Source organism: Triturus cristatus, chromosome 4_2 (assembly GCF_964204655.1).
Source record: "Triturus cristatus chromosome 4_2, aTriCri1.1, whole genome shotgun sequence".
NCBI lineage: Eukaryota > Metazoa > Chordata > Amphibia > Caudata > Salamandridae > Triturus > Triturus cristatus.
The window spans coordinates 328,909,339-328,934,847 of record NC_140586.1 but is presented as its reverse complement, the minus strand read 5'-3'; the positions used below and the strand labels follow the sequence as shown (position 1 = coordinate 328,934,847).

The window sequence follows — 25,509 nt, the reverse complement described above, 5'->3', positions numbered from 1 at the left end:
ATACTTTGAGCACAAAATGTGTTGCCACAGCAAAGTTACCATCCACCCCAAATGGTGGCTGCACCTCAAGTTGGACAGGGAGGTATGATTGTGAGAGGAGGAAATCTTCTACAGAAAAATTATATGGGAGGATGCCCACAGATTATTTCCAAGTGTCCAGTATTGACAGTGACACACAGGCCAGATGAGGAGCCCACTGTGAGGGTAGTTATCAATAACAAGAGGTATGCATTCCTCTTAGGTACGGGAGCAACCCGATCTTGTATTAGAGCGGGAGATTTTCCAATCTCTAATAGATCATAAGGATTCTCTGGGGAAGTAATGAGGGTTCCATTTACTAAACCAGTAGAGATGGAATTAGGAGGGAGGTAAATTGATGGCTGTTTTCTGTTTTCTCCAGCTGTCCCAGCTAATCTGTTAGGTAGAGATCTTGTGGGCAATTTAAATATGGCCATTCCTTTTGAATCTGATGGCACCATGCTTTGTTCTACCCCTGGAGTTTCACCTTCTGGATCACAGCCATACCAGTAGATTCTTCTACTGGAGATCAAATCAGAGTGTGACCTGCTGATATGGAAGCATTTACCACAGCAATGTATACATTCATAGCAGAGATGCCAGAGTTACTAGGCAGAGAGGTCCATGTCCCAAAGAGTTCCTTTTACAAAGACAAGGGCAAGATTCTTATATACCTGACACTGAATTAATGTTGCAAATAGAGGCCTTAGAGGTAACACTAACCTATGGCACTCTGACAGTTACTGACCAGAACCATGTTTTATGGGTATGCATTATATTCATTGAGCCAGGTAAAATGTTTAGGGAAATATTGGATGATCAACTGTTTGATGAGAATTCCATGAAAACAGTTGTAATCTTTCAGGATGGTATCCATTGAGGACAGTGCTGAAAGCAAGGACGCCCACACCAGGTAGAACTTTTGATTCTGTTAGGGAAGCAGATCTTTCCCTAGTACCAGACACCTTGTGGACTAAGAGTTCTTATAATGTAGGTCTTATTCGTACTGCTACAACATTTAGAACTACTTTAAAGAAAGGTGCTATCTTACCGAGAGCAAGGTAGTATCCTTTTTCCAAAGAAGATGAAGCCATCGCCCCTATTATACAGGTATTGTTCGAGCAAAGGAGTAAGTTACCCTGGAGTATCTCTGTGTAACACCCCAATTTAATCTGTTAAGAAGTCTAAGGATATCTGTAGATGGTCACTGCAACACATGGGGTGGTGGGCTAGCCTAACGAAGGAGACACCCCTTTGGCACAATGGTCTTCCACCTCAGCTGATGGGACTACCTGGTTTTTCAGGCTGGGAGGCTATAGGTATATCTACAATAGGAGATGTTCTTCATGGTCGGACTTTAAAGTCCATTCAGGAACTACAGCAAGAGTATGAAATGCCCCGATCACAATTCTATAAATACCTTCAATTCCGTCATGCCTCTCCCCATATCTCACACACCAGGAGGCTCTGCCTGATTTCAATCCAATAGAGTCTAAGGTGTTCATGGGGGAACTTGGTGAACACAATATCTATCGTACATTAGTGACAAATATCCCCACTACACTTAGTAAAACACACAAGGTTTGGCAGGAAGATCTGGGCCACCTGGATGAAGACGACTGGGCAGAGGCATTGGAGTCCCCATGTGGCGCTGCTATTGCGGCACAATTAAGATTCATACAATTCAAATACCTACACCGGGCTTATTACACTAGATATAGGCTCTGGCGTGCTGGGCTAGTTGAGTCCCCTCTCTGCCTGTGCTGCCAAGCTATGGATGGCACCCTCATACACACCGTATGGCAGTGCAATACACTCCCTAGGTTCTGGCGGGGTGTATTCACATGTATGTACATCCCCTATTCACCTCGGCTAGTCTTGCTCCACATTACTGATGGTATTGGGGGCAACATATATAAACGTCACATATTGCTCCTGGGCTTCACGCTGGCGAAACGAGACATAGCCAGGGCATGGAAAGATGCTTCCCCACCACGGGTTGGGGTTTGGAAAAAGGGCCTTGATTTCGGCATTGGGCTGGAACTACCAATATATAAAGCGAGAGGATGCCCCCAGAAACATCCCAAGATCTGGAAGAGATGGGTAGAATATTGGGGCCCCTACTTGGAACCTATCTCAACTGTATCATTAGATTAGCGATGGATGTAAAGGTGTTGCTGGGGGTTGGAAACCATGGCTGTTAATCTATAGTTATGCGATTGGGATGGCAGGAAAAGACATGATTTGTAATGTATATTAGAAATATGACACTCTTGTTTACTGTTGGAGAATTGTGTTTGATTATATTCCATTTTCAAATGTTATATTGCAGTCAAAAAGTCGACATCATCATTGCTACTTTGTATATTGTGCTATTGGATAACCTGGCTAGGCCAGGCTTGCTACGGCTGTTGACAACAAAATTTGTTGTGAAAAAAAAAGAAGTCTAAGGATAATACTTGGCATATGGTTCAAGACCTGCGCCCCCTGAAAAATGGACTGGTACCAGAATTACCAATTGTTCCTCCATCATTCTGACAAATATACCTCAGGATACTAAATATTTGCCCATTATAGATCTGAAGAATGCCATTTTCAGCATCTCTCTCTATCCAGACAGACATTATTTGACAGTGTTCTCCTATTGTAGGATGTAGTATTTGTACTTTTTTTTACCCTAAGGGTATTGTGAGTCCCCTAGCATTTTCAACAGAGTGGTGTAAAATGATCCGTCAAACTTTCAGTGTGACAGTGTTGCAGCATATTGACTACATACCAGTTTGTAGTCTTACAAAACAGCAGTGTAGGAAAGATACCATATCACTTTTGGTTAGTCTTGCACAGAGAGGAAACAAGGTAGAGAGAGTCAAAGTCCTTTATTGCCAGGAGAAAGTCCGTTATTTATGGCAATTGCTGTCAGCATCTGGTCGACAAGTAACCCCTGAGAGAGGTGCATCTATTCATCAAATGACTGAGCCACAAACCGTTAAAGGAATGCAGTAGTTTCTTGGTCTCTGTAATTATGTCAGACAATAGGTTTGTGATTATAGTAACCCAATAGTGCCTTTGCTAGCTTCTATCAAACAAGCAAAAGACAGGAATGACAAGATACCATGGATACCAGAAATATCCTTTAGGACACATGCCCGTTGCATAATTTAGTAGACTTTTATCCTTGAGAGCAAGCCCTTACCACTGCAGCCTTTGCAGTGAAGAAGACCACCAATGTTGGGGATAAAACATAGACCATATTCTGTTTATCATCCCCAAAGTAAGGACATTGTTGATCACCTAAATGGCCTGCTGAAGTGTAAGATCAGCTAGCTATATGCCATGTTGCATAAGAAGTGATTGTATTGCCTACCACTGGCACTCTTTTCCCTTAGGAACATGCCTAGATCTGATCTTCACCTGACACCCCATCAGATAGTGACAGGAAGACCCATGAATGTACAAATACCTACCACTAGAAGTAACATGTAGGGAGAAAGCATGGCAAAAAATCTTAAATGATGAAATGCATGTGTACCTCTATGAATTAATCAAGGTTGCAAAGTTCATTTCTAAACAGGTAACCTAAGGGAAGGAGAAGTGCGCCACCGCTGAGGTCGACCTCCCAGTTGTGCACATAGGCAACAAGGTTTTTGTACGCAATTTTGTCCGGAAATTAAGACAACCGAGATTTGACGGACCATTCACTGTGACCATGTTGATCTCCACTGCCCTCAAGATAGAAGGCAGGAAACCTTGGACCCACCTCACCGATATTTGTCTGAATCCAGCATCATGCCAAGCATCGTCAACAAAGTAAATTGAACTAGAGGGGAAAAGAAGATTGTCGTAGTAAACATACCTGTCTCCACCTTTCACTTTGTACAATTGTTTGGATTAATGGCACATTTGCAGCTACATCTGTATAAAAAGTCTATGGAAAATGCATTGGTGGAAAATCGTATTTTGGATAGGGGTGGGAAGAGCTCGCTGAGTTTCATAAGGCAGAATTTAGCACATCGCGCTATTTGCACTGATTTTTTGTGCCAGGAACGTGCTCTGTGTTGTACTGCACGAACAGCACCGCACGATGTGCCAGAGGGTGCTGCTTCTTTTTGTGACTACAGTAGATTTTCTACTCCAGCGTCAGCTTTCTCAACGCGAGCAGTTGCGACCTGCCATGACAGCTCGCCTTGAGAAAATATCACCTGGTGGTGTTCCAGGTGCCTGAAAATCATTCATGGGGACGGAAATTCTCGCCTGGGCTAAGTTGGCGAGTCACATGTGAGAAAAAACTCAGCCACACGTTGGTTGGCGGAGTTTTGCCAGATGTTCTCATTACAAGTGTAATGCGCATTGGGCAAAACTCCACAAACTCCACAGGCGGAGACGAGTTTATCACCCACAACTAGTTTTGGAACCCGCCTTTTTATTTACACCCACTTAACTAATCACCATGAAAGTTTACATCATGAGCCAATGTAGAAAAGGAATAGGTCTGCAAAGTTTTGTGAGCGTTTGAACTTTAAATCTTATAAGTGTTTTGTAAAGTATTAAAGACCGGTTAGATTTTACAGCGCAGAACAAGCTCCTGGTGCTAGAAATCAGTGTGAACAGCGCGACGTGCCAAGGAACTCCAAGTACCGCAATTTATTTAAAGCAAACGTGGCAAACTCTAGAGTTTCAACTAAAAAATATGTTTCCATGGGGGAAGACTCTTTCAGTCAAAACAGGTCAGTCTTTGCTACATTTAGCTTTCAATAAATTGCTTTACTTGGAGTTCCTGGAGTGCAGCGTAATTCTGTTTTGTGTGAACTATATATATAAACTAAGGCGGTCTGAGATTTGTGGGGCGCTCTTACTGCTGGTGCTGACAATTGAGAGAGACCAACCCTCATGAAGTATTTCATAAGAATAATGCGTATTGACAAAAAAAATGTTTTTTCACGGGGAAGACTCTTTAAGTAGAAAAGCATTGGTGTTTGCTACATTTTGCTTTAAATTAATTGCTTTACTTGGAGTTCCTGGAGTGCGATGTAATTCTGTTTTGTGTCAAATATATGTGTATGTTTGTGTGTGTGTGTGTATGACTACCAATGTAACAGCCTGCAATGGGTAACTACTGACATTCAAACTCGAGAGTCAGCTGCACATCATGAGGGATGAGGAAAGAGGGATTTGGTGAGTAAAGATGTTTTAGCAGTAATAATGCCTGTGGTTTTCTGGAGTTTTGGTTGCTGGCTGTGTGTAGGTGTGCTGAATCCTCTAGGTGCACGGGGTCATCCTTTATGCAGCCTTTGCAAGCCCTGAGACGTTCAGCTGTACACAGATTCTCTGTTGTCAGTGGGGACGTGGCAGAGCCGGGCTGGCCTATACGGCAATCAGGCTGTGCCCGGCGGACTGACAGGTTAGTGTGTGGGACAGTTTTTATGAGGTTTGTGGGACTGTTTTAAGGTCTGCTGGACACGTTCTTACAATTGATTTCCCTGATATTAAAACAAACATTGCAGCGAGCTTAAATACTTGCAGTCTTTAATACTTTGGCTAAACAATTAGACAGCTTTAAAGTTCAAAACTTCCCCAAATTTGCAAACATGGATCCCTTTTTTCGCTATCTAATTCACAAATGGGTCCACTTTTATTTTGGTGCCGGGGCTTATTTTCTCTGGCTGGCCAGTCCGACCCTGTCTCTGTCCCCCATCCAACCCTTCGTGCTAGTATAGAAAAAAGTCTGAATAATTCCCAGTCAGGCTCTTTTAAACTAATGCAATAGATAAACAAGCCCCGAATGTTTCACTAATCATTAAAGCAATGTGCTTGAGGGAAGAATGGGGTCAGGCCATTGAAGGGAAACTAAAGTAGGAGTCTGACGTCTTTCCTGTTACAGGACAAGGCTGGCGAAGTGAACATGCCCAGAGGCTACCAGCAAATCTTTATTTGACATCATTTTGATAGGCAGAAAGAATATTGGAAGCAGACCACCCTTGGGCAGAAAGAATATTGGAAGCAGAACACCATCCTACATTCTGTCAGCATTTTGATACATTTTTCTTTTGCTGCAATGTTTTGCAATAGTTCTTATTTAAAAGTAGTCCCATCTCTTTTCCTTACAGAGTGCATTTCTTTGTCTTATTGTCCACCATTTAGTAAATTTAACTTCAGGGAAGATCAGGGGTCTCTTTCCGAAAATTAGAGTTAGCATACCGATTGAATTATTTGTAATTACAATTCACTGTAAATACCAAGTGCAGAAGTAAATGACGCCCACTACTAAAATCAGCTGAGCAAATGTAACTACAATTTAACTACAGAGGAAAAACTGCTGCTGAAGAGAAATGCATTACGCAGTCAATCCCCATTACTGAAAAAATGCTGAAACTGATGAAATGTACGTCCCCTATAACATGAGTGGTTAGTGAACACTTTCATATAGACAAGATAATTGGTTGTTTTTTTTTACTGGTTTATGATATGACGTTGATTTTACATACAGTGCGACAAGGTATTGTAACAAATGTACTGTATCTATTTGTTTAATTCTTTTATGGATTCTTGTTAATTCAAATAAAGATTTATGATGATGATACTGAACACTCAAGCCATTATGCAACAGGCTCACTGGCCCTATTTACTTCCCATGAAATAGGAACACTTTATTAGGTCTGGCGTTAGCCAAGACCTTTTAATTTTACTAAAATATGTATATACTTGCATATAGGGGCTTTCAGCTTCCTCTCTCCACCCATTAGTCTGTTGTTGTGTTATTCACATTTTTGCTTTCACCCACTACAGCATATATCATGGGGCAGTATGCCAACCTACTTAAGCCACTGGCTAATGTCCCTTTGATTGATCGCATTTTGCTGTCTCACAAGTAGCACATCCACACAGAAGCTACTTTTTAGTTTTTACTTTATAATTACTTTAGTTTTGCCTTTGTGTTTAAAGCCTGATCTGATCGCTGGTCACTTCTGACTCATGTTCGTTCTTCATCAGATCCCATCTCCTGCCAATGCTGTATTAAATTCATTTTGAAGTATTTTGCTGTTCTGACTGCTGCTATTTCATAGTAGACCAGATTGTGTCCATTTGAAACTGTTTGTATTATTATATTCTTTTTACATTTTTCTTTCTCTCCTTTATTTCTTTCCTAATTTCTTTCCTTCCTTCCTTCTTTCTAACTTTCTTTTTCTTTCCTTCTTTCTTTTCTTGTTTTCTCTTTCTTTTCTTCTCTCCCCCTCGCTAATTCTCTCTCCTCACTTTCTCCATCTAACTTTCCTTCTTTCATATTTTCTTCTTGCTGTCAATGCCAGACTAATTGACTTTTTAAGTAGCTCCCTTCAGTGCCAGGGATTGTGTGTTTTCTGGGACTAAAAATCTTTTTTTTGCCTGTATAAAAAAAAAATGTTTTTTAGATTGATAAGGTCCTGCCATATTCCCAAACAATAAAGTGTTGCAAAAACCACTAGTCTGGTAGTCAGACCTATGTGCCTTGCCAATGCGTGTTGTCTGATGGCATTTGTACTGTCTGGTGGTAAATTGTATCACCGTCAGTATTTGTTTATCTGCTAATTGTCTGGAAAATTCCCCTGGGTGTATTTTTTTCATGGATGGTGTTCAGCAGTAGCAGCTGCTACCGGACCTGGGCTGTGGGGTGGGGGCAGGAGGTGGGGGGGAGACGAAAAAAGTTTTAATTAAAAAAAAACCTTACCTGTGATGGCTGGCCGGCCACCACCTCTCCTCCATCCTCCTCTTCCTGACTTTGGTCCTACAGCAGGATACAGGAAGCAGCAGGGAGCACCCGTCTCCCAGTAGCCAATCACAACGCTGCAATGCAGTGTTGTAATTGGTCTGAGTACCATGGATCGACACTTAGCCAGGGAATGGGGGCCTGGGCATGTTCTCCACGCAGGCTGTAATGCAGCCTGTATGGAGAAGATGCAAAGTGAGCATGATGTTTGGCCGGCCCAAGAGGGCCGACTAAACAGTCGTGTGCACTTAGAAGTGGGCAAACCACTCCTCCCCTGCTCCTACGTCATCAGAGCAGGCCTGCCCCAAACAAAAAGCTGCAGCAGAATATAACATAAAATGATAATATTGCAAGTTATCATTTTATGTTTCTTTACTTCACTACTGCGAAACAGTTGGGCGCCGCTCCTCCGCCTTAGCAAAGGAGCCACCACTGGTGGTCAGTATCTTCTTAACAGTGTATAATTTCAAGACTAATGGGTGGCTAGCCTAGCAGACCAGTAAGTTATTCCTGGTAAATATTTGTATTCAATGAGATCCCAAAATCTACCAACAGAGCTCTCTGAAGTTCCATAACTCAGCTTCAGGATTCTGCAGCACACCCACTACCAGCTTTATGCAGACTATAAACAGATCTAACATAACTAGACTTGCAAAATCCTAAAAGTATTTACTGGTGCCTTGGTGTGTGTGTGTGTGGGGAGGGGGGTGAGTGCGTGCATGTGTGTGTGTGTGTGCGTGTGGTTCTATTGATGAGGGTGGGTAAATGTTAGAAAGACTAAACATTTGGATGATGCATGAGTGCATGAATGGATGAATTTGTAGCTGAGTGCATTGATAGATGAATGAAAGGGTGTCGCAATGATTGATGCAGCCAGGTTACATCGATCTTACAGGCCAGTGTCACAGACTGTAGCGGTGATAAAATTATAAACAAGTTAAGAATTGCTAGTATTATTCCAGTGCACACATTACACCAGGGTTAGTCACCATCAAGATAAGAATGCCCACACATTTTATAGAATTAACACCATTAGGTCAGTGGAAGCATTGTTGCTCGAATATGAATTTACCTTGAAAAAATGAAAGACAAGATGTGTTTGGCAAAACAGGAACAGTTGGTTTAATTAAATGCAGCTGCAGGGAGAACAGACAACAGAGTTGGGGTCTGAAGACTGTCTCAAAGTACTTCGGTTCAGAAGTCATTTTATACATTACATGAAATGTCATTATGTAATTTGTACATTCCTTTGGAGACAGAAATCTGGACCTAGTCGCAGGGCTATATTTCTGGTCATTTGATATGAAGCACGGGTGGGTCTCGACCTTGCGTGGACACAATGGTGGACCAGTGGGTACGTGTCCAGATGTCCAGCATGGGGAGCGCGTGATGACTGTGGGTAGTGTGCATGCTGTGTTCTGATTGGCTGAGTGTTCCTAACTTAGTGTGGCATCTGAATTTATGGTGTTTTTTTGGGAATGGGCACCCCTCCAGCCAAGCGTGCTTTATTGGGGCTAATCACCTAAGACCATTGTGGTGTTGTTGCGTGTCTGTGGGATCGATCTGGGTTTTCCTGCTTGCACGTTTGTACAAGGGTTACGTGTCACCCGACCTGTGATCTGTCAATCAGTTGCTTCAGGCCTATGTTGCAGGGCCTGCCTGACCAGGCATTTCTGACTCAGGATAGATGGGCAAGTTCTATCGGGTGGATTCGACAACAGTTCGTTATTATACGTACATATATCACGGCGCACACCGACATTGTATTTATCAATATTAACATTCCCCCCTTTAGTTGAATTTTCAGCAACATCAATTGCCCCATATTTCATGACAGTCGCATTATTTGAGATCCGGTGTGTTTCTGTTGTGTCTGTTACTACCTCCCAAGTTACTTGCATTCTACCTAATTGGAGGACTGCGTTTTTACAGCAGGAAACTCCCACTTGTAGGAAACCACAAAAAAACAGCACAAAAACGACACTCGCAAGCAATGACATGCACAGTCTGGTCACCCACCGGGGGAACCAGGAAAACAAATCGATAAACCAGCCCAGCTCAGTGGCATTCCCTCCTTCTTCATGTAAACTTGTAGATGATGCAATGCTTGGATGGTAGGAGTTAGCGTCCTAATGTCCATATAATTTCCAGGGATAAAAGTACAGCAGGACGCACCGATCTTGGCACACACCGCATCCTCCATCACAGTCATCAAGTCCAACACATACCAATATAGCATCACCATGGGGCGGCAGTCTCATAGTTTTTCCTTGATAGCATTCAGGCGGAGCTCAGTATTATTGATCATCTTTAGCAGTTCCCACCTGGTTATTTGTAACCAGTGGGTGTTCCCCTATGTTTGCAAGGTGAAAAAGGGTATGGACACTCTCGCATTTACTTACGTGTCAGAAAACAGTCGTAATTCTACCGTAATGTCCTTAAACTAAATAATCATCAGTTCTTTTTTCTCGAGCCTGATGCAATAGAGTTGTTTTCTTCAGTGGCAAATGTTTGAACAACTTGGACAGGTCTTAATCAGTGATGTCCAGTGTCGGGTGTATATGGTTACAAGGGTGCCAAGGCTCCGCCATTCGAGGACGAGCTGAGCATAGGCAATCTCCTCACATTGCGAGTAGATATCCCTCAGTGCAGTGATGTCCTTTTGCATGTCTGGTACGTGCAGTGTTTCTCCACAATGTTCATTTGTGCCAAGCAGAGTGGTTCCTTTGCCTCTCAAACACAAGTAATACAGTGTAAGTTTCCATACAATTAGGGGTTACCCCTTCCCTTCTAGCCACGTGTACCTATCTAGCTCAGTGTCCCAGATTTCCTAATATGGAGTATCTATGCTAGCATTCATCGCTTCCCTTCTATACTCATTTCCCATTGTATCATCAAGGTGGATGGCCCTGCATTGGATCACCATGCCTGGGGTCCATTTGTTATTAAAGAAGAACTGCTCCAGACATGCTAAGGGCCAGCCTGGGACCACAGACAAAGGCGGGAGAGAACGTCTTTGTGCACTGGTGCAGTGGTTTTCTCTACCTCCAAATACCTCTTTTATGGAAATTCAAGTGGCCAAACAGTGTCCTCCCCTATGGTGCCCTGCCTACACACCGTGTCTAGCTCGGTTTGAATATCACTAGGCTTGGTGAGAAGGTACAGTGTGATGGGGTTGGTCTCATACCAGGTGACGTTTACTACTACTCTATAGCGTTTTAATCTACTCGGTTGTGTCTTGGCTCTAAACCTACACAGGTACAGGTGGATGAGGTATTTTGCTTTTTAAGAGCTATTTCTTGGGATAAGTAAAGTCTGTCTGCACCCTCGGCGTGGGATATCAGCGAGCAGACATATCACCACCCAACCGACGTCTGGGCCCCCATGGCAGTCATGTGCTGATACGATGTATTGTGTAAGAGTGCGCTGTGTAGTTAGTGTGGATTATTAGTGTTTGGTTCAGTGTAAGTGAAAGTGAGGTGGGAGAGGTCCCCCTACACAAGCACTGTAGAAATGTCATGGTGGGCTCCATGTGACTAGATAGATTTCTCACTATGGATGGATGCGGCCACACCCATGCTAAGCAGATGGTGTACAAAGTGTAATAATACATAACTTTTGAAACACTGCAGGTCTTGGGATGGTATCTGGAGGGGTCATCTGCAGCTTTCTGGCATCCGCGGGTGTCTTTGCCTGGCATAGTGTAAAGAGTCTGTTTGTGAAAAATGACTGTAAAAAATAGTCTGTGATCCTTTTTGGCATGATCCCTCTGGCCTCGTTGGGACTTCGAAGGTTGCTGCTAAAGTGGTGGTGGACCGCAGTAAAGGTGGTGCACGTAAAGCTTGATTGCAAACATGTTGGATATAGGCTGTGGGTTGTAGGTTAGCTTTTAGGAAAACATACATCATTATTTGGTCTCACAAATTCCTGTGCCTTTCCTTTTTGGGACATTTCTGTGCATCCATTATGCACATCTTTGGAGGTGTTGGATGGGGGGCCCCAGTTTGGATGCTATTTTAGGAATCAGTGAGTTTTTGGTCATGGGACGTCTGAGTTTTATTTTGCAGGTCAATTGGTCCTCCCCCCCTTGCCATGACATAGGTGATCATTTTAGTGGGGTGATCTTCATGGGTGTATGGATGACTCTTTTTACCTAACCATCATTTTCTGGGCAATGTCGTCCATCTAATACCCTACTTTCCCTAACATGTGCGTGTGTGTGTTGTTTTATCAATACAAATGGTAGCTTTTGACCTACACATGCACGATGTGCTTTGAATGGAAAGAGGCATGTTACAATTTAGGGGTTTTGCACCATCACTCAGAAATCTTGACAGCATCATCGTTTTGTCTAAAAACAGTGTGCCTATGGGAATCTTTAGGAGGTGTAGAGCTCAAAAACTGCATTTCTCTCTGTGCTTCAAGGTCTTTGGCGGTGGGCAGTGGTGTCGTGGGGAGAAGGGGGGAGGTGGGGTGACAGGTGGCTTTTATGAACAAGCTGTAATTGTTCTGCACTACACTTGTGTACAGTGCTTTCAATAGAAAAAAATACTCACCAACTTCAATGGAGGGAGCGGGGATCGGGCGGGGCTATGGGTGTGGTTAGGAGACAAACATTTAATGTGAGATTTTCTTGGTGTGCAACTGTGCACACTAATACAACAGTTCTGCCATCTGTAGAGTCTTCTTTTTGTCTATGTGTGTACAAAAGAGTGATTTTAGGAGGAACTTTCAGATTTCCTGTGTGAAATATGCCCCAGCAGATATGGCACATGAAAGATATTTGTATTTTCACATTATGCAAAATTATGGATACTGTGAGCAATTTATGAAAGAAACATGCATAATGACAAACCATGATCCCTTTCTAGCTAGGAGGTTGTCAAATCTAGACAAGTTTCCCCACTGCAAGTTAGTCTACGCAGTGATAGTTCAGAAGAGTGAAAGAGGCATTACATATGGGGTAGTGTGCTGGAGAAAGTTGTTGAGTTCACTCTCCAATGACATTTTGATTGAGATCAAGCGATTAGTCCACGTGGGTCATGCAAAGAAGGCCCTGTAAGACTCAAGTGTTTTTGTAATGTTGAGGGATGTTGAGGGATGTCCAGTCGATTTACATTTCCTTGGTTACAGATTTGTCTGAGCCCTCAAGCCGAAGCCGTACTCACTTGCACAGTTATGCACACAGTCAAGAGGATGGAGACAGCGCCATATCCCAACACATAGGCGTGTGTATTAGGGGTGGGCGGAATTAGCGAAAGGGCTTTCGCAAATTATCGCGAAAATGTTAAAAATCTCCGCAAACACGCTGAAATATCGCGAAGATGCTGGAGTTTTTTTCCCGCCCGTTCGCGGTATTTTCTGCGTGGTCGCAGCTCGCCAACTTACCCATGCGGTTGCTCGCGGGCGCGGCCATCTTGTTTTCACTCTTCTCGCGGTGCATGATCCCGAGAAGAAAGACGTGATCGCGCGACCAATGACATTACTGCGGGGGCGAACTGTCGCGAGACAGCGTAAATGGCTACCAACAATCCAACATCTCGTGGAGAACGCGACCGGATCTGGAAAACTTGTCGGCGAACGCGGGGATTCAGGTAAGGCGATCGCGCGAGAATGTATTATTTTACAGCGCGAGCAAGAAACAAATTATCGCTAAACTGCGGAATGCGGAAATTTTGACATTTTCGCGCTCTCCGCGGAACGTGAAAATGTCAAATTATCGCAATTTCCGTGAGCGGAACGGCAATTTAGCCCAGGCCTAGTGTGTATACTGAAGGGACAGGGCAATGTGCCATTGAAAGAGCAAAGTATGGGGCCAGCTGTTTTGAAGGCTTAAGCTGTGGCACATTTATTAATGAGAGTAAAACTCACTGAATAAAAGTATGTTTTCCATTTGAAACAGATTTTATACTTGCATCTATATCCTTTATATTTGTTTATAGATCAGCATTTAAATGGGAGCTGCGAAGCAATTGAGGTGCCTATATTAGAATAGATTGCTTGCATCCTTACAACATTCTTGCAGGGCTCATATTTAAACACCGGACAACTTAATTGTCATGTTAGGGTAACCAGATGACCAAGTTACAAAGAAGTCTTTCCTAGAGGCTTCCTTTGTGATGACATTCGTCATCTTCTGAAATATTTAAACACAACTAATAAATTTCTAATATGATCTAAAGTAAGTAACCACCTTAGTTACTATACCTTGGGGACAAAAAACACAAACAACCAGTCCAAGCTACTTCACAAGAAAACTAGACATTGTTGTACATAGCACGAATATAGGAAGACTATCATTTTTGGTCAGGAATAACAGATATCTCCTTGAAGGATCACCTGTCCAGTTTCTTGTAAAAATGTTCACCACCACAGCAACTAAAAAACAGTGAAGGTTAAATATTATTATACCTAAAAACTATTAATACTTCATTATTAATTATGCTTCTAGGCAGGGTAAAGACAGATCATTTCTCAGCGCAATGACACTTATTAATCTCAGAAACATAAACGACTATGCTTGTATTGTTGAAATGCTAAACTATGACTTTCCCATTGCAAATGTGTACCTGCATCAGTTGTATAACTATTGAAATAGTCGATGGACTGAGAAAGGCAGTCTTTACAGGGGCTCAGTGCCAGGGTGTGTTGAGAGATACCTGGCATGGACAGCTGAGGATGGTAGTGCTGAGAGAGGCCTAGATCAGCAGGGACCTATGTAAGTGCTAATTACCAATAATATGGCGAAAAACAAGGGACTGTGGGGGGAACATGGAGAAAGGAATGATGGCAAATGCCTTGAGGGATTACTGATAGTGACCAGGAGGAAAGAGGAGTCTGAAAAAAGGGACTGCTGACAGGTGTCTCAGTGAAGAGAAACTGATGACTGAAACCTGGAGAACGCAATATTTATTTTTGCAGATGTATATAGCGCGAACTCGACTCGAAGGTATTGGAGCGCTTTAAATGAGCACCAGTTGCATGCTGATAAAAGTCTGATGCAAGGGAGTACTTATAATGGCCCGGGAAGTGACATGTTGGCAAAGGAGGTAGCGAGGAGCAGGGTCACTAGAGCTCAGAGGCAGGTATTACTGGTGGAGAATCTGGGGAGAAGCTAGAATGATAGCCAGGAGGGAGTACTGGCAGAGGGTATAGAGGGAGGGGGTACTGGTAGAAGGCTTGAAGGAGGAAGTTAGGGAGAGATAGAATTCTGGTACGTTGAAGTGAAGCTGGAAGGAAATAGTGTTGCCACGTAGCAGTGGCTACTAGAGACCTGAGGGAATGAAGGGAATGAGTGCTGGCACCCAGGGACTAGATCAATGGAGAACTGGGCAGTGGGCTGAAGGGAAAGTATGTATATTTCTCAGCCTCCATATCGCCCAGAGAAGGGGGGGGGGGCGAAAGTGACGTGTGCTACTTAAGCGTGCTTCGACCCCCGTGGCATGGGATGTCGTGTTGTTATGGATTCCTGACTGTCCCAGCCTCTATAGCACCCTGAGGAGGAGGAGGAGCAGGAGTGGCAACAGTGACACTTGCACTACTTACGTGTGTTCTGACCCCCTCAGCGCAAGACATCTTGCTGTGGGTCGCTTGGGGACTGCCTGTCCCAGCCTCCATAGTGTTCAGAGGAGAGGCGAGAATGATACTCGTGCTACTTAAGTGTGCTTCGAGACCAGTAGTAGAAGTGGGGGGAAAAAGTTGGGGAACTGTGGGCGGAGAATCAGAGGGCAGGAATAACCTAAGGATTGGGTCAGTGGGCGGAGTCAGAGGTGTGGCCAGAAAGAGCAAATCATTCTAATTTTTAGTATTTGTTTGGCATTTCACTACCCAATTACAGTTTATTATGTTATTTAATTCAACCAATGCATACACGTTTAAGGTTTAATATGAGTTATTGACATTAAAATACATTCACAAAGTGGGATACGTTTCCAATCACAGAATGTCCCAAATACACTTAGAAGTAGAAGCACAAGCAATTTGTCTCCGAGTCATGAAGTTTCTGTCATCAGCCCTTCTCCATTTTGCCTCAAGAGCAGTTCAAACATGAATGGCAAAATATCCTAGTTTGCAATTGTTTTCTATATAATTTTGGCTATGCAATATGTGCCACATAATGCATCATCTGCTGCATACTTTGAAGATTTTAACTCATAAATTGTTTGTAGCTCAAATAGATCAAAAGTTACAAAAAAATATGACTTGTGTTTCTGCGTAGAGGAGGGCCCTTTGCAAAGGTTGACTGATCACCTTTCTCACTGCTGCATGTGTAAGTTACACTGGTACTAATGGGGCAAAATCTTTGCAGAGACTGTTAGCAGGTGTAAAAATGTCAAAATAATAAAGTATCAGTAAATATACCGCATTACGCAGCAGCCTTTTTTTGCTGCATAATTTAGTCAACACTGCGGTATAATTTTGTTCTCCTTTGCTGCATAATTCCAGTGGCTCCAACGCAGACAGCACATGTTAAAAGTGATTGTGCATGAACCAGAGACCTTGAAGTTTGTGAACTTAGTTTGGTGTGCGTGCAAATCCTGCATTGCCAACCCCTGGTGAGTTGCAACTGCTACTGCTGAAACAAGGCCAATGGAGGTACTGATGAGTGAGGCGGACTGGCTTTAGTGCTGGTTAGCCGCAGCCCATGCAGGTAAGAGCGGTGGGGCCAGTTGGGGTGGGGGGAGAGAGATTTCGACAGATGACGATGAGGGAAAATGTATTATTTATTTCATTTTCCCTCGTGGTCGTATGTCAAACTCCCCAACACGGCCCCACCACTCTGACCTTCACGGGCCGCGGCTGGTGCAGCCCTGTGCAGCAATGTTTGTTGGTGCCCCCAAACGGCTCCCTCTGCCACGGATTCCCTCACTACCACCCTTTAACAGTGTCCCTCAAGTCTCCAGAAACACACTCTCGCTCAGATACATATAATTTGATTTACAGAGCCACTGATACCAATGTAGGGTGTCAGAGCACTTTAAATCACACACACTACACAGAGACAATTATACATGTGTAAATCACTGTATAAAAAATGTTACATAAGACAAAGGACTACAAGGTGTAAAATTCACATGACAACCATACTAGTAGGCAGTATAGTTTAACAGTGATTGGTATGGAGAAACACAAACTTTGAATTTAGAATGTAATACCATGGTTAGGGCTTCTCTTTAATAACCAGAATTGATTTCTATCCAAATGAACCCTTTTTGCAATATTAGAATAATCAAAGACTGAAGAAAACTATAATACTCTAATTTATACCTTGCAGTTTGCAAGTTTGCATGCAGCTCTTAGATAATAGTTAATTGCTCACTGTTCTATTTTAGGATTTTGACTTATAAACTGCAAGTAACAAAAGGATCTCACTGACCAAAGCAGTAAGCCACCGACCTATTTACATTATGTGCACTTTGTGACCTGCATGGTACATGTTCTTTGCAGCATGCACATTAACCCTCTGTGCTACCTTTCCACCAGTAAAAACTTCCACTTGACAAAACTCTGTTTTCTCTAGGAAGAACATTAATCACTGGCATTATCATGACATTTTTATTGTTGACACACATTGCTGGAGGTGAGGAAGGAGCCAGCAAGTGCTTTTAGAAACATAATATACTTGCAAACATGATGTCCCCACCCGAATTCAGCAACCAGTGAGATCACACCGGTAGCACCGCCCTAGAGCCGCCCTGCTCAAGGGTCCTGTGACCTCAGTGACAGAGTCACTGTCGCTTTAGGGTGTGCTTCATAGGCCTGCCCGCAAGACTGGAGGTGAGCGTCAGTAGGTATTGTGGGGGGACAGGTCTTCAAGGTTAACCCACACTTGCCATTGCTAGGGTCTACATGCATGTGCTAAGACACCAGAGCTTCTATGGTCTTGCGGGCCCTTCTAAGGTCTATCACGGGAATATGCTCCTCAGGTGAGTGGTCTGGTGGACTGGTCAAGAAGGCTGAACCTAGTTCCCCAGTTCTAAATTTGGCAGCTCTGACCATAGTGCCACATCCTCTCCCCCACTGTACACCATACTGCCCCACTGAGAGAAACTTGTACTGTCTTCAGCTACAACCCAATTGTACCCCGCTTTAAACACCTGGATGTGACTCAGATTACTATGCTGACTAAAAAAAAAAAAAAAAATATCCTGGAAAAAGCAAACACTCAAGGGAATGCAAGATTAAGTACAGCACGTGAAATGTACGCAGAACAACATGGGTTACCTTAACGCTTTTACACTCATTCAGAAATCATAGAGTGCTTATGCACGAAAAGTTAAGGACATGACTACAGGGCCCAGAAGGGACCTGTTTCAATGTCCATTGCTTATATTCTTACAAAACATAAAAAGTATGGTTTAAAAAGACCACATCCCTGAGCACAGAGACACAGTGCACAATTTTATTCCCCATCCACCCATTAAGCATGTATTGCACAGTACCTCCAGGAATGGTGCACTTCCTCACCCAGGGAAAGACGAGAAAACAAAAGTAGCGCTTTACAGGCAAACTCTGTAAATTGGCGCTAATGATCGTTTCTTGAAGTCAAGGTTTTCAGCACCTGAGTTCAGGGCACAAGTCCTAAAAAAGAAGTGGGGGGACGCTCGAGTTAGGTTGTGTCAACGGAAGTGACGTCACAACAGGAATTGTCACGAAATTTGCTGGTCTCCGTCTGAAATGCGTGAATACATACAAGATACAAGTAGAAGTATAATACTTCAATAAGTGGCAGTCACTCAAAACACAAGAACACACTATACACAGGACCCATTCCTCGGATTACACAGTTATTACAGACTCGGGCCGTAGGCAGTACGGGCATCTGTCGGGGTCCCTAGAAGTGACATGCTCGGCGTGTTGATAGCGCAGCTCCTTGAAGCCTTGGCGCCTCGGCTTGGCTCTGAGAAAGGCTGGCAAGGGGAGGGCGCGAGGTGGAAGGGGAGATTATTCTGAGCCTCGGGTGCATTTGAAAGGCATTCATTCGCACGTAGGTGCAGACTCGGATACCGGCTACATCTTTTGGGCAGGGGGGACGGCGTCCACCCGGTAACAACCCAGTAAAATAAGTGGGGGGACGCCGTCCACCCGCGTGGTACCCCGACTCGAGCCCTGCCTGAGTTCAAGACCAACGGAGCGAGACCGAAAAAGCGGGAGGAGGAGTAAGGGGGGGGGGTGGAGTAAGCTGCCAGTGGCAGAGCAGATGTGGACACTGCCATTGCCTTCTCTGGGCAAGAAGGAAAAGACAGAGTCCTTTTCCTTCTCTGCCCACCCCACCCGTCCCGAATTGTCACGAACGCTGCTTAGGCCTTGCATATTTCTGCCGTCCTGGGACAAGTTTAAAATAATCAAAAAAAGTAGGGGAACGGAATCAATTAAATTTAAGAAGTAGGGGCACGCCGTGCCCCGCCGATCCCGCCCACTTCTACCACTGTATCGAGAACCACGGCACAGGGCATCTTGTTGTGCTGAATTCATGGGGAACTGTATGTCCCAGCCACCATAGTGCCCTGAGGAGGTCCAAGAATGACACTCACGCGTAAAGGCATATGCATGGTAATGACTTCGTGGTGACGGTCACACGTGTTTATGACCGCGTTGGAATAGCTGTTTCCCTCGCGCTACTTAAGCGAGCTCCGTGGCAAGGGACCCGCACGGGCGAAGACCGGGCCCGTCCACATCCATCGTAGCCCAGAGGAGGCTGTGTACCTTTCTAACATTTTTGGCTTTGGATCCCTTCCTCGCTGCTTTCTATCAAGTAAGAAAATGCACCCAAATCTGTGTGCTAACAGCGGGCCTTGCCCCCTCTCCCGCTGGCTCAATTATCAAGTGAATAATATTTCCTCAAGGAAGGACTCTAATTTCCTTCTTCTTAATTTGTTTAAGTTCTCACCAGAGCCTTTGGCTATATACTATATGAACCTAAGCTGCTCAAGCCTCCGATTTAATTGTTTCACCTTTCACGAAATTGCACCTTAATTGGTGTAGCGGGTCGGCCCACGAGTGAGGAGTGTCCTTTCCGGTACCCACAAAACACACACGACACAGTTAGCTTTCTCTGTGTGGGCAAAGACCCCGTGCTGTCTTTTTTCCGTCTATTTATCTCCTTGGGGCAAGCCTGCCCTGAGGAGTGCTACAGGTGAAATAATGCTGTGGAGAGGCCGTTGGGCTCTCTACATCCCTCCTTTTCTTTAGTGTCCATCACTCACATGGTTCTTGCTATGGAGGCACGACACACACACGTCTCTGAGGCGCTGGCTGCGAGCAGGATTAGGCCGGAGACCATACATCTGGCGCCGGGGGTTGGGCTTGGGCCTCACTCCATCCGGGCCGCTGGCCACGGGCATGCTCGAGGTGTCCTGGCATGCCGTATCAACATCTGGGACAACTCCACTGGCCCCGGCGAGGCCACGGTCCTTTACGGCCGCCACAGTGGATGGTGTAGGATCCACAAGTGAGTCGTCTTCAATCTCCAGATCGGCATTCCACACCTGACTGGGGCAGGGCCCGGCCACCTTTTTGAACCACTACACATTTTGGGTCACCAGTCGCTGGCCCCTCTTGGCAGAAACCATGGTCCCTTGGATGGCGATGACTCTCCACACCTCAGGCTCATAAGGCATCCGGAACATCCACCCGGGGTATCCTTCACAACAGCATAGTCGCCCACACACAATGAGGACGATTGGTCCCCTCATGCGAGGCTTGCCTTCCGGTTGGTGATTTCTCTTCTGATCTGAGTGGCTTCACAGTCCAGTTTGGCGGGGCGCCAAGCAGGGTCTGCCAGGATGCTATCTCGTGGGGCCTGCCGGAAAAGCAGGTAGGATGGTGCACAGTGGGGTTTGTTGATATGAGTTCAGGAACTTATGGAGAGATCTTCCCCCTTTTCCACTCCAATTCTCAGCACCCCGCTGAGGGTCTGCATAAAGCGTTCGTCCTCACTATTCGGTTTTGGCCATTAAGGAGTGATCTTCCGGTGTCGTATGACCTTTTCAGCTAGGTAGTCCTTGAACTCTCTGCCCTGAAACGGGGGTCCATTGTCAGGTTTAATCTCATAAGGAAGGCCCAGTAGCACAAACGTCTTGTCTAGGATGGTTTGGACTTGAGGAAATGCAGTGGAAAAAAACACCTTGACAACAGGGAACTTCGAGTGTGAGTCCATCAAGACTATAGTACTGCGGCCATTGGGAAAGCTGGTTCGGCGCAGTGCTCCTCTTTGATGACCGGTGCCGGAGCTGGGACACTTCCGATGATCGTGCACAAGTGGCAGTTCCGAATCCCTTCTTCTACGAGGACATCCATGCCTGGGAACCACACTTTGCTGCGGAGGGGTGCTTTGGTCTTGGCCATCCCTTGGTGTCTGATGTGTGCAAGGTCTATGACCTGACTCTGTAGCTTGCTCAGTATTATGATGGCATGGCCACAGAGTATGATTCCGTGTTCCCCCTCACTCAGTTCACTTTGAACTCTCCACAGCTGCTGCCTCGAATGGTGACCCTCCACATTCAGGGAGCGTGCCCGGTCTAGGAAGTGTTGCCAACCTCTCGACAGCAGTACCTGTTTGTCTTTTGCCAGGTTCTCATCAAGTGTTGTTGCCGCTGCGATCTCCTCCAGCATTAGTTCCTTGGGGCACGCCTCCTGGGAAATAATCCTTATGAACTCTTCCATGCTCTCTTCATCAGCATGAGGCTGTCCCATGTTGGCCGCGACAGGATGCCTCGATAGATAGTCAGCCAGATTGCTGGCACCGGGGCGAAACACAACCTCGAAGCAATAAGCTTGAAGTTGCATGACCCACCCTTCTAACCTGGGATGGACCAGCCTGGACGTTCCGGAAAACAGGGGAATCAGAGGCTTGAGTTTGGTCACCACCCGGAAGTCATGCCCGACCAGGTACAAGTGGAAATGCTGGCATGCCCATTTGATGGCGAGAGCTTCCCTCTCAATTTTGGCATACCTCATCTTGGTGTCTGAGAGTGCTCTGCTGGCATAGGCGACGGGCGTCCACTCCTTCTCTTCACTTTCTTGGAGAAGAACAGCTCCCAGGCCAACCGGGCTCACATCAACCACCAGCCCGGTGCGCCTCCATGACTGGAAATATGCCATGACTTTCTTGTCGATTAGTACCTGCTTGATGGCGTGGAAAGCTGCATTTGTTTTGGTGGTCTAGTTCCAGGGTGCACCACAGTGTGTAAGAGCTTGCAGCAGCTCTGACAGGGAGGCCAGGTTTGGTATGAAGCGGCCGTAGTAGGCGGCCATCCCCAGGAAGCTGTGGACTTCGGTTGGACTGGTGGGTACTTGGGCCGCCCGAATGGTGACAGCTTTCTTCGGGTCTACCTGGAGTCCTTCGCTTGAGAAGATGTATCCAAAGAAATCCACAGATTCCTGATAGAACTAGCACTTCACCTTATTAAGGGTGAGGCCACTGACTGCCAGCCGATGGAGTGTGTTCCACAGGTGCATGTGCTGTTTCTCTAGAGTGTTCGAGAATACCAGAATGTCATCGCTGAGGTTTATGACTCCCTATAGATCTGACAGAGTGTTCTGGATGTCATTTTGGAAGACTTCTGCAGCCGATGACACCCAGAAGCTTAGCCGCTTGTACCTCAGCAGACACACGTGGGTGGAGAACGTAGTGATGTATCTGCTCTCAGGCGCGAGCTCCAGCTGATGGTATCCAGCATTTCGGTCGAGCTTGGAAAACCACTTCGCCCCGTTGAGATTAGCCACGATGTCATTCATGGTGGGTGTCAGATGTCGTTCTCTCTTCACAGCATGGTTGGGAAGACACATGTCGATGCATAGCCGGAAGGCCCCCGGGTGCTTGGGCTTTGGGGCGATGACTAGAGGAGACACCCATGAGGTCGGGTCTGTGACTCGTGCAATGACGCTGAGATACTCAAGTTTCTTCAACTCCTTCTCCACCTGTGGTCGTAGGTGAAAGGGCACCCTTCTGTGCCTCAGTGCTGTTGGTCTGATCTAGGGGTCAATATGTAGTTTGAACTGCTTCCCTTTTAGCTTTCCTAGGCCCTTGAACAGCTGAAGAAATTCACGCAGGATGGCGTTGGCATGGGAGTCATGGAATTGAGTGGCAAAGAAAACCAATCCCAGGTCCTCCGCCGAAAGGCAGCTGAGGAGAGTGCCTTTCTTTCAATCTGTCACATGGAACCTTGCCCGTGTAGTATGCTTGTCATTGACTACCTCCTCCTCTATCACTCCTCTCAGAGGGAGAGGGTGGGTTCCGCTGTATGTGTAGATCCTCGCATTGGTGGGAGAGAGAGGCGGCATGGTGTGAGGTGTTCCTATTGTTCTGAATCCATGACATTCACCGAGGCACAGTCAATGAGTGCTTGCACTGTAGATCCTGCCACTCGGAGAGAGCACATGGGGGGCAGCCATAGCAATCGATCAGTCGATCAATCCCTCCGTGTCGCAGCCATGCCCTTGGAGTGTGGTGTCTTCTTGGGCGAGCTGATCATCGATTGACAACTGCCTGAGGTTGGATGGGGTCCCGCATGGTCTGTTGAAAACAGCCCCAGATCTCCCGCTCCGTCATACTTCGGCTTCCCTTTTGCGTAGCAGGGACCTGTTGGGGGATGTTCAACTCCACAGTTTCCACTGGACCCGCTCATCGGCGCCTTCGGGGGAGTATGGAAAGGGCTCAGGCATTTCTGAATGGCCTCCACTCTCTCCTCTTTGACATGGACATGTGGGGTGGTGCTGGGTGTGACCGCACCCCTGTTGAGGGCTGCCTCCATTTTACCCAGTCTGGAGTTTGACAACTCATGTGACCTCGCCAATATCAGGATGTCGTCAAGGGACATTCCAGGTTGTCGCAGGATCTGCCTCCATAACAGCACCAACTGGCACCCTTGGATGATCTGGGCCCGTATTTCTTCCCTCTGGTCTTCCAATGTGCATGTGCTGGTGAGCCTCCTCACTCGGGCATAGAAGACATTGACTGACTCGGTTTCGGACTGTTTGGTCTGTCTCATCTTGAAACGTTCAAGGCCGCTTCCACAGCATCAAAATCATCCTCATCTCCCGTGTATGGGAGGGTCTCAAAGAGGTCATAAAGCTCTCTCCCGCCGTAGTGCATGAGCAGTGATCTCTTGACGGCTCCATTTGTCTCTCTTGTGCCCCTGGAGTAGTGGCTGAGATGCCCTATCCAGGATTTCCAGTGGGGGGCTGCCGTTGTGGGATCGGCAGCTCATTGAAAGACAGAAGCGGTGTCACTGCAGCATGGCTGTGATGTTAGGATGGTGCGGCTGCGCCTGCTGATGGGCCGTCTGCGCTCGCTGGAGGTGGTGTGCTCATGGTGGCTTCCTATCTGCTTAAGCGTTACTCTACTTTTCCTTTATTCTGGATGTCTGCACATTTTACTTTGTCTCACTCCTTTTGGTCTGTACTCTTGGTTTTTATATCTCACTCCTTTTGTTTCTGCTCCCTTTTCTTGATCAGTCTGAGCAGTGATTCCTTGCCTGCTCTGTTTTTGCCCTCTCTTTCTTTTCTCTGTTTTTTCCACTCTGCGCTTCTTCCCTTCATTCGGGTGGTGTTCTGCTTCTTTTGTGTTAGTTGTCAAAGCTGTGTGGGCCCTAAGAGGTGCAGCAGGCCAACCTCCCACGTGAGAGGGACTGGAAGCAGCCCACCTGATGCCCACGAGTCACCGCTTTGTGGCCGGGTGCTCGATCGTCTGCTCAGCGGGGCCTGGCTATATGGAGAGCGAGCACTACCCTGTCCTCGAGCGTCGGGCGGGGCCGCGAGCTCTGTGAGCCGGCAGCGCGCGATGACAGTGGAGGGTCGCAGGGGACATACCCACCTGCCAGGCAGTCACGGTGACGGCTGGACCTCCAGCAGTCACCACTGGGGCTGGAACGGGCAGCGGGCTCCTCTGAGCACTTGATGTTGCTGCAGACACGGATGACCTCAGGGTGTCCTTCACCACACTTTCTGCTGCCGGGCAACACTGCAGAATCAGCAAGGAATCAGACAAGGCGAAGAAGATGAGCAGGCGAGACTCGGTTTCAGCACTGGCCTCATCACCAGTGTAGCGGGTTGGCCCACATGAGAGGAGAGACCTACCCCATATCCACAAAACACACACAACACAGCTTATTCTGTGTGGGCAAAGACCCCGAGCGGTCTTTCGCCCGTTTATTTATCTCCACTGGGCGAGCCCGCCCTGAAGAGTGCTACAAATGCAACAATGTTGTGGAGAGGCCGGATGGCTCTCAACAATTGGCACACCATGGGGAAACGTAACAGCACTATCATCTCTAACTAAGCCACCTTTCAACTCTTCAATTCACTGGTTTATTGGCCGTGGGAGTGATCAACAAAGAGATAGAGTTGACTGGAAGTCGTCTTTCACTCACATCCGAGCTGTTGCCAGAACTCACACAGCCTCCACTGGAAAGTTCTAACTACCTTCAAATTTTTTCCAGGCTCTCCCAACGACATCTACAAATTTAACTGTGGTAAATACACCTGACACTATTCTTGCTCCAAACCAGAGTCAGGAGACAAGCGTTTTTTCTAATGAGGGCCTTCCAGTCAAATGTAAAAAGTGCCCTCTTGTATGAAAATCTAAAACTATGCGCCCTTGCCCTTGTGTATCAGTATGGCCACCTTTGTTGAATAGCTGTTTCAGTCACCTGATTAGAGGACTTGTTCTGTAATAAATTGCTGAGTAAACTTATTGGCACTGTTAAATCGTTTCTATGCCCATTGGAGGAACAGCTTGAGGCCATTTA

The 25,509-nt window shown here is 45.9% G+C and overlaps 1 protein-coding gene across 2 annotated transcripts in view; it reads right to left on the bottom strand.

The window, feature by feature from the left end:
• Nucleotides 1-25,509, bottom strand: part of LOC146833814 (flavin-containing monooxygenase 3-like) — a 197,047-nt gene that overhangs the window by 152,225 nt on the left and 19,313 nt on the right. Inside the window, exon 2 of one of the 2 annotated variants that reach the window (XM_085601699.1) lies at nt 18,202-18,340. The exons of the other annotated variant lie outside the window; for it this stretch is intronic. The gene's annotated coding sequence lies outside the window, so the exon portion shown is untranslated. The remainder of the gene's footprint in view (nt 1-18,201; nt 18,341-25,509) is intronic. 2 annotated transcript variants of the gene reach the window in all.